Here is a 10,685-nt window from a genome sequence, read left to right on the forward strand (position 1 = left end):
CCACAAGAGTTAAACCTTTGTCCTTGAAACTTCTAAAAAGCTCAATTTTTCAGAGACAGGTTGGCCCCATATTTCCAGAGTTGGAGGCATCTGGAGGAGGGAGACGGATTCCAACATCAAAAAATCTGGTATTGGTTTCCCAGACTGCGTGGCTTCCAGTGTGCAGGGGGCTTTCAAGAGGCTAGGAGTATGTCAGGAGACACAACCACACACAATCTAATTTCATCTTGATGGCTCTCACACTGCCGCTGCTACAAACAGTTCAAAGAAGGGGGAAAGAAGTTTATCGTTCTACTTTTGTTTTTACCAACCGGACATGTAAAAATAAACAAGAGCTGCTTGCTAAGGTAAAATGTTAGTTAAAACCACATGGAATATGGAATGAAATGTCACAAAGTTTTGCTTTTTTTTCCTGTAGAGCATTCTAACTAGGTGAACCCCAGATCACATTTGTCAATCTCTATTTAAAACTGGAAAAGGCTTTCAGGGCCAAATATTAGAATTTTCTGGATTGGAGGCTGTAGTTCTACAGCCTCTGAAGAAATGTACATGAACACATGGAAAAAAAATCATATGAAGCATTCACAAAATTCAACACTAATATATGTTTAGAACAGCAACATTGGAATAAGAGTCTTCTTAGATGTGATAAAGCTAGTCTCCCAAAGTCCTATATCAAATACCATTCTTAATGGTTAAATATTAAAAATATTTGCGTTAAGGCTAGGAAATATAAAAAGAGACCCATTACTATGCCTTTTGTGTCACATTGCTTTTCAGAACCTAACTAAAATAATAAAAAAAAGGACAAAGAGTGAGAAGAACGTGGCAGAACTATTATAATTTACGGTCAATGTGTTCATCCTCAAAAAAATCCAAGGGAAAAATGGTGACATTACTATAACTAATGATAGAGTAGTTTTTAACACCAGCAATAGCAAAATTATTATTTAAAAACTGATAAAAAAAAATCAAGGTAACTATATGAGTATGTGGTTATCTGCACAATGTGTGGGTCTGCTGCCGATACTCCCTCTTACTAGCTCTGGGTAACTGGATACAATACTTAAATTCCCCAGTTGCCTCATCTGTAAAACAATTTTTAAAATATTGGGCTCATATATTTGGGACTTCCTCAACTTACCTGCCCAACCCGGGAGAGCTGCAAAGACAGAGTGGTGACCATTGGCTGTATGGGTTTCCCAAATGTGGGAAAATCCTCGCTGATCAACGGGCTGGTGGGGCGGTAGGTCGTGAGTGTCTCCAGAACCCCTGGCCATACCCGATACTTTCAAACCTACTTTATCACCCCCTCTGTGAAGCTCTGTGACTGCCCTGGACTCATCATATTCCCCTCCCTCTGCCCAGGCAGTTGCAGCTGTTGGCGGGGATCTACCCCATTGCCCAAATCCAGGAGCCATACACCACAGTGGGCTATCTGGCCTCTCGAATCCCTGTGCAGGTCCTGCCTCACCTGCGCCACCCAGAGGCCAGAGATCCCTCAACAGAACATCCCTGGTGTGCCTGGGACATCTGTGAAGCCCGGGCAGAGAAACGTGGTTATATGACAGCCAAGGCAGCCCGGAATGATGTGTACAGAGCAGCCAATAGCCTCCTGCGTCTGGCACTGGATGGCTGCCTCCACCTGTGTTTTCAGCCACCAGGCTACAGTGAACAGAAGGGCAACTGGGAGTCCCATCTGGAGACCACAGAGCTGGTGGTTTTGCAGGGCAGGGTGGGGCCAGCAGGTGACGAGGAGGAGGAGGAAGAAGAAGAGCTAAGCAGCTCCTGTGAGGAGGAGGGAGAGGAGGACCGAGATGTGGATGAGGAGGGGGAGGGGATGAGGACACCCCAACTTCAGCTCCAGGGTCCAGCCTGGCTGCCCGAAACCCTTAACGCCCTACTGGGTGAGGACGAGTGCTGAGTCCTTGCCCTGCACCATCTGCTCCACCCAGTATCTCTGCTTTTGGACTGACCTGAGGGTACCTCCCCTCTGCCATCCCAATTGTGAATAAAGATTGTCTGCTTTGTAAAAACAAAAACAAAAACAAAAACTATGGCACTAGCATGACATCTGAAATGCAGAACTGTTCAATATTAGATGCCTTCTCCTTGAAGATGATTGGTCATATGGCTCTTCGTTATATGCAAAGAGAGCTAAATAGATGCATTGAACCGTTGAAGAAGACATTCTGTTCAACTAACAGAGGAGCTCCCCATCTCATCCTCAATTAAAACCACAACCCAAGTGCTACCAAGGAAGAAGAAAGAAATGTAAGTCATTTGGGGTTTTGTTCAACGGCCAAAGTGGGCAAAACATCAAAGACCTCTCAGGCTCTCTATTTCGTGTCACTCTGATGACAATGTAGTAACTTCTCTTGGAAAGGCCTTACCTACCAAGCAAGGAAGATGCTTTTTTTGTGCTCTCTATATTTGTTCCATGGTATTTGAAGTTCTGTGCAAAACCTGTGGAGGAATTTTTCAGCAGCCTATGAAATGAGGGTGGCTTTAACAAGACAACTGAAAATTTGAATAAACGTTTAATTATCTACAAAATTTAATATTATGCCACTTTTTTTCATAGCTAGATTTCATTAAAAATTTTTCACTTTATGGAAAAACACCACTTTGGCTAGATTTTTCTCACTACACAAGTATGAATACATACTCCGAGGAATTCATACAATTGCCGACTAATTCTAAATTGGATGGCACGTACCCAAATCACCTTAAAGGCAAAAATGATTCGAACATCCTTTCAAAAATTTTTCAACAGAGAGTGATATCGAATGTTAGATAGGATGCTTTTTAATTAATCTGATACACTGTAAGGAAAGTCAGCTACAAAAGGAAGAGCTGGCCTAGGGTTTGGGAAAGAGTTAGAACAGCTGCTAGCAAATCGCTTCCCTTAAACTCAAAGAGGTATTGGAAAGATCAAAGAGCATTCCAGAAAATGATGGGCACAAGGTGCAACACATAACTCAGAGAAATGATACCCCGTACCTCATCCTCTACACCTTTGTTCAGAAACCAGTGGCATTGCCAACTGCATTAATTCTGTGGATTGTGCTATTTTATTTGCTTTTCACATGTCTGTCCCACTCACCAAGTAAGACAATAAAATCCCTGAGGTCAGGATTCATAACCACTGTCTCCTTTTACCTCACCTTGAGACATGTAGCAATCACTCAGTATTTACCAAAAACTGAGAATTAAAAGAAGCAAGCACTTTTGAACACATCTTAAAAAAAAAATCCTTCCAAGATTGTTACTAACAACATATGAAAAGAATCTGAAACTTTGAATTGTAAAACGTGGCTGTGAAATTACATTTTCATGAACATCTATTGTTTCTTTGTTCTGTGCCTGAAAATATGTTTCTCCCTGGGATATTAGCATATAACAAATAAATCCGAAAGTACCTTATTTTCCTGCCCAAATGCAGTACTTAACTCTGGTTGATTTCTTAGCTAAAATTACTTACAGGAAGAAAAACTGCCTAAGTGTCTTTGATTATTATAGAATATCTGAGCCCTCATCAAGCAATGCCAACCGTGCTACACAAAAAAACAAAACACACCTCAAATGGCATTGTACTTAAATATGATGATGCTTCACAGTTTGTTTTTGATGAGGAAAATAAGAATTATTATTACTTATATGGATTCCCACCTAAGGATTAATCTTGCTCTATGGATTTCATAACGATGGCATTTATAGCTGTGCTTTTCGTAATGAAGGGAAAATCCAGCATCAAACAAGCAATTTGCAATAGTTTATGCACTCCCCCACCCCTGTGAGAGGAGGAGAGTCAACTATTCCAGCTATGATTTTCTAAGATTTTTGTTTCCTAAAGAGGAATTTACCTGAGCTCCCAGAGGGAAGAGATGTGTGCTCAACAAACCCAAGTCATAATGTCCCGGACCATGACTGCAACTGTAACATTTCTTTTGTTTCATTTATTTGTTTGTTTGTTTGTTTGCCACAAAAAATGACTCAAGAATAGTCTCAGGCTTCTGTTGGAGAACAGGAAAGAACCAACTGTATCAGCTGTAGTTCCATCATCCCTCCCCAGCACCAAACCCCACCAAACAGCACACACTAAACCAGAATGGAAGTGTTTGCAAAAGATGGAGAACTGAGCAGTACCATGAACTGGGTCATTGGCATCTTTGAGGAAACCAGGACAAACGAAAGATGGGGTTGTTGTCTTAGCTAAATTATTCCTCCTGAGCTCTGTGCTCCTAAGAATAGCTTCTATTAATCAGTTTCAAATGACCTCCAGGATCTCCCAGCCCAACCTGACACTTGGGACACCTGCAATTCCTCTGAGGTCAGTGGTGTCCAATCTACTCACCACCACAGGGATTTGTCATTCTCTTCTTCTACCTTGCTCATCCACCAAGATTTCAAAGATTGTGTTCATTAAAAAAACAAAAAACAAAAAAACAAAAAACCAGCACTCATTACATCCAATTAATTAATTAATTTCCACTTCTAATTAAACAGACACAGATAACCACCAAGCAGCATGTCTGAGCAGCATGAGATAAGCAGGGATACCACATTACCATACTGAGTTGGTTTAACTACAGCCCAAAATAAACAATTCTGAGGTCCCTAGCACATGCTATTTCAGGGAGGCTAAAGGTAGTATTCTCACTAGGTTTTCTGAAATACAGAAAATGACTTAGAAACCCTGAGCTTAGGAGCACTGCCTCAGAGTCCCCACGGAAAACTGTGCTGGGGGGGGGGGTCCATCCTATAGGACCCATATGAGCATTGTGACCTCCCCCTCATGTAGATGTTCCAGTGGCTAAACTTGTGTGGATGACTATATCTCAAGATTTTACTGAATATTAAGCATTGTACTGAAAGCTTTCCAAACATTGTCTGAAATGACCATCAGAGTAAATCTATGAAGTAGGGATTCCATCATTTATTCATCTACCAACTTAACAAAAATTTATAGAGCATTTATAATATGCAAAGTGCCGTCTGGGCCACTAGGAAATCATCTAAATAGTGCTATTTAGATCATATGCTCAAGAAAGTTATCACTGAGTCCCTGCCTTTTGATCTAAGACCTTAAGGTATTAAACCTGCTTTGACAAGTGAGAAACTGAGGTTCAGAGAGGTTTAGCAAAGAGCCCAACATCACATATCTCCTGAGTAAAATTCTAACTCAGGAGTTAGAGTTGTCAATCTCCAAACCTGTCCGCTTTCTGCTACACCTTGTTGCCTCCCAAGAGGACCTGATAAACACCCCAATTCTGTTCTACATAAGAGGCTGTTGTGTTAGAAGTTTCAGCCCAGTTAGGGTGTATGGGGAAGAAGATGTTGCCAAAAAGAGAGATGAAAATAAAGAAATAAAATTTATAATCATCTTCATTTATGATTAGATAAACCATATCCAGTGGTAAGGGATCCACATTTTTCTTTCTTCATTTCTTTAATCCTTCCCAATTTTTCATGAAAATCAAAATGTCCATTTATTTTTTTCTCAAGGAAAGTAACAAATGGAGTTCTGATTTAATCTCTAGGTACAATAGATTTGCAGAGCCTATCTTTTAAGACATGAAAGACATATGTCCTCAGCAAAATCTAGACCTCTATCCCGCACCCCCCAACTATCTCCATAGAGTAGATTCATTAAAAAAAAAAACTCAAAAGAAAAAGTGTTCTTGTTGGCTGATTGGGTAATACAGCAAACTGCCTTGATTACAAATGACATTTGGAGAGGTTCTCTCTTCCACTTGGTCATTTTCTCTGAGTGATAAGGTGTTCATTCAGAACACTTCCAAGAGACCAGTCCTAAGGCAGTGAGTTATCTTGATTGATTGTTCACAGGACACTTCCAAGAATGGTTTTATTGAATCCAGGTTTTACTGAAGCTGAAGCACCCAACTATCTTTGAGCACCACAGAAAAAAGTTCTTCCAGTAAATGAAAGGCCATTAGCTTAGAAAGTGAAGCAGGGAAGGCAGTACGTCAGGGGGAGAACAAAGCCTCATCTCTGAGCGCACAGGAAAGAACTGAAGTTCAATTTAAAGAAGGAAGCTCTGTTAAAAACGTGCAGGCACCATGATCAGGAAAGATTGATCGTGGCTATTCCTGTTTCTCTTTTCAAAATGGGACAGCTATTAATTTCTCTGATGTACAGGTAGAAAAGTAATCCATCCAATTTCACAATAGTCTAATACAAAGAAGGACCAGAAACCCAAGACTCCTAAAAGAAGATGTGACTCCGACATGATTCTTCCATGATGGCCTTTAGTGATCTTCCCTTTTGGCACCCCCTTAATGTTATGCTATTGTTAATACTACAAGTATGGTTGCTGGTGGAGTTCACCGAAGTTTAGAACCTGGGCTTTGGAATATTTGACAGACGGGTCTTGACTCTGCCACATTATAGCAGTGACATGGGATTTTCATGAAAGAGGAGTGGGCCCACTGTTTCTCCAAGGCCTTGAAAATGTCTATACAACATATCTTTCTCCAGCTGGACAAAAAAAGAGAATATATTTTAAACAATGATAGCCAAGATTGCAAAACCAGAGACAGAAAGAGAAAAGGGAAGAAGAGGAGGGGGAAGAGGAGGACAGAAGAGAGAACAAAGAGAGAGAGAAAGATGGCCACAAATCCAGAATTGCAAGGATCACTAATGATGCGTAGATGGGCACTTGTTTTGCCATTGGTGACATCAACATTTCTCAGAAACGTTCAGCAAGTCTGAGTAGCTGGGAAAACATGAGTTTTTCATGTCATCTAAACCTCAGAGCTTGTGAATCTAAAAGGCATCCTTTCAAAGGTCCTCTTGCTGATAAGTAAGTTTGCTTATAAAAACACACAGTAGACATTGTGGCTGACTTTCTGGTAGCCCCTTCACACAGGTAGGTCATGGTAACTCCATTTGCATGACCACTGAGCAATCCAGGGGCCTATGCCAACTTGAGTTGGCAAGACTCAAGGAGAGAGGTGCTCAGGGCTCGTGAGCAAGGAAAGTTTCTTCTACACACTGGACATTTTTGAAGAGAGTCTCACCAACCTACCTTGGTAAACCTCAAGGGATATGTTAGGTGAGGACCCTGCCTCCAAGGGTAATACCTGAGCTTGAGGAATTTTTCAAGTTTGAAAAAGCTCATACTCACATTATCACACAATTTCACAGTTATAAAATGAAAAAAAAGACAACATATTCTTTCTTCATAATGCAGACCACAGAAAATAAAATTTCCTTAGCTAGAGGATATAGACAGATTACAGAATGGTGCCTCTCAAGGGAGAAAATGGAATATCAAAAATTTGGGGCTTCAGCCCTAAGAGACATATTGGTTGGAAAATGGGGAGAAATCCTATTGCTGATACTCAACCTTCTGTTGGTTTGCAAACTGGGTGCCATACACAGTAGGCAAGGAGATACCAAAGAAAGAGGCGGGTCACTCCAGACTGGCTGGAGGCAGGTTTTATAGGCAAGAGAACTTACATATGAGGTTTGTCCTGGGAAACTGCAAGATGAGTAGATCTCCGAGCTGCCTGCCAGAATCTTAAAGTTCATACCGAGACTAACTGGGTTCAGTTGCATATACCATTCAGGTGGTCTCACCAACACCTTTCTCTCTCAACACTGTGTCCTTGAAACTGCTCCCACTCTGGGAACAGTGAGCAGAGCATACATCCCAAGGACAGGGGAGAAAGTGAGGAGCCTCCACTGCCCGGGTTAGCTCACAGGTGAACCAGAGGTCACATTTGCTTGACGACCTTCCTTAACATCCTGGCAGGTCATTTCCTCTCATCAGTGCAAATTCTGTAATTCTGTGAAGTGCAGAGAAGTGGAGGAAGGAAGAAACCAAGCAGGAGAAGAGAAGAAGAAAGGGAAGCAAGAAGGAGAAGAAAAAAAAGAGAGGACTCCCCAAATATTCACTCCTCAGAGGAAGCCCATATCAACTTGAAGTCCCAACTCAGAGACACATTTCCCAGGCACAGATCAGAACAAGGGAGGTGTACAAGGGAGGAGAGAGGCATTCTAGGTTGAACCAGGGTGACCAGGCTTCAAGCTGGGTCAGAAGGCTGGTGGAAGAGCCACAGCCTACAATAGCCCTTCACTCCCCCCATCTTGTGCTCAGAGCTTTGTGCAACCTCTCCTGCTGACCTCAATCAATCCATCAATCAATAAATAAAAAGAGGCAATCCCCAGCCCTCCTCTATCCCACTGTACCCCAACACTCACAGGCACAAAAATCTTTGGAGTAAATCAAAAAAACTCTTGAGCATTTTTCAACACCTTCTGTGTTCAGAGAACAATGTCACAGACCTGAAAATATATATACAGATACACACACACAAGTCAACCCTATTACAACAGACATGAATGACCATTTGGGATGCTTCTGTTATTTAATATCGGGACCAGTGACTAGTTATTTCTCCAACTATGCTGCATTTTACTAATGCAGGATTTGCCCAATAAGAAAAATAACGACTTTTTCCTTATTTATTTTTAACTGAGCAGGACTGTGTTTACCAGATAAGCGCTCAGCATGCAGTGTCTTATTTAATCCTTACAACAATCTGGTGAAGCATTATCATCCTCATTTTATAGGAATAAAGAGAAAGGAAGGAAGGATGGGAACAGAGAAGGAAAAAAAGAGGGAAGGAGAAAACACCTGAAGTTCAGAGGGAGTAAATAGTTTGAATCCGGGAGCAAAAAAGCTAAATTAAAGACCTTGTTTTACTTGTGGTAAAACTTCTTAAAAAGGAGACTCATCCTGGAAAGCATTATAATATAAAGAAAAGTTCTTCAGGCATCCAGTTAAAGAAAAAAAAAGATGACACATAACTACACAAAATTTCTGGCCTCAAAAATTTACTCTGCAATAAGAAATACTAAAAGGCAATGAAGCAATAATTACAGCTTTGAGAAAGAAAAATTGTAAATTATAACTGTACGACTTTATTCCCTGCTTTTCATATATGAAGCTGACAGAGGGGGGGGATTAATTATGTGAAAGCTCTAAAAATATACCAGCCATTTACCTTTGTTTAAAAGCCTGCTTGACGGTATATTACAGATGACCAAGAATTACCTAAAAATTAAAAGAGTCAAGAATAATGGTATCAGTTGGGGCATAAACGACCTGGCTTACTGGCTAGTGGAACCCCCAAAAAGCATAGCACCCAATTTATAACAAGAGTCCTGAGGAGGATTCTCTCCTAAGTCAATCCCACTTGATTCTACTGGCAACACTTACTTGTAAGTTTGGGGGGAAAAATGTGGATAGCTAGTATGTTCAATTACGATGCTATCTGGATAAAGCCTAATAATAAAAATATTTCTTACATTGTTACGAGAAAAGCCTTAGAGTTGGGCATAAGTTATTTCTCTGGAGGGGCACCTGGGTGGCTCAATCAGTTGAGCTTCCAACTCCTGATTTCAGCACAGGTCTGGATCCCAAGGCCGTGGGATCTGTGCTAAGCATGGACCTGCTTAAGATTCTCTCTCTTCCTCTCTCTCTCTCTCTCTCTCTGCTCCTCTCCCCTACTCGTGCTCTTTCTCTAAAAAAAAAATAAAATATAAAAAGTCTCTCTCTGGAAAAGACCTCCCCTCAGACAGGCTTTCCATCCATTCCATTTTGATTTTCCATCAAAAATCCAATTAAATATTTTTACAATTGCAGAAGAAAGAATATACACAAAAATATCCATGTGTTCATCTTTGAGTAAAGGGAATGATCAGGACAGGCATTTCACTTCCATGTTCCTGTATTTTCCAAATTGTCTTTAATAAACAGGCACTACAGTGTTCTAACGAAAAAAAACCACCTTCCAAAATATGTAAATACAAAACAAATTTAAAAAACAAAGATTCATGAAAAAATGCTCAATATCACTCATCAGCAGGGAAATACAAATCAAAACCACAATGAGATACCATCTCACACCTCTCAGAATGGCTAAACATTAATTAATAACTCAGGCAACAACAGATGTTGGCGAGGATGCAGAGAAAGAGGAGCTCTTTTGCACTGCTGGTGGGAATGCAAACTGGGGCAGCCACTCTGGAAAACCGTATGGAGCATCCTCAAAAAATTAAAAATACAACTACCCTACGACCCAGTAATTGCACTACTAGGTATTTACCCAAGGGATACAGGTGTGTTGTTTCAAAGGGGCACATGCTCCCCAATGTTTATAGCAACGCTATCGACAATAGCCAAATTATGGAAAGAGCCCCAATGTCCATCGACGGATGAATGGATAAAGAGGGTGTATACACACAATGAAGTATTACTCAGAAATCAAAAAAGAATGAAATCTTGCCATTTGCAACTACGTGGATGGAACTAGAGGGTATTATGCTAAGCGAAATTAGTCAGAGAAAGACAAATATCATATGACTTCACTCATACAAGGAATGTAATATACTAAACAGATGAACATAAAGGAAGGTAAGCAAAAATAATATAAAAACAGGGTGGGGACAAAACATAAGAGACTCTTAAATATGGAGAACAGAGGGTTATTGGAGGGATTGTGGGAGGGGGAATGAGCTAAATGGGTAATGGGCATTAAGGAATCTACTCCTGAAATCATTGTTGCAGTATATGCTAACTAACTTGGATGTAAATTAAAAAATAAATAAAAATTAATTTAAAAATCTTAAAAAAAAACAAAGATTCAGATTCT

At 40.5% G+C, this 10,685-nt stretch overlaps 1 pseudogene; it reads left to right on the forward strand.

Annotated features, from left to right (window-relative positions):
• Positions 1 to 1,148: 1,148 nt before the first annotated feature.
• Positions 1,149 to 1,924, forward strand: LOC122202740 (annotated as a pseudogene).
• Positions 1,925 to 10,685: the final 8,761 nt, after the last annotated feature.

Source organism: Panthera leo, chromosome D2, assembly GCF_018350215.1.
Source record: "Panthera leo isolate Ple1 chromosome D2, P.leo_Ple1_pat1.1, whole genome shotgun sequence".
NCBI lineage: Eukaryota > Metazoa > Chordata > Mammalia > Carnivora > Felidae > Panthera > Panthera leo.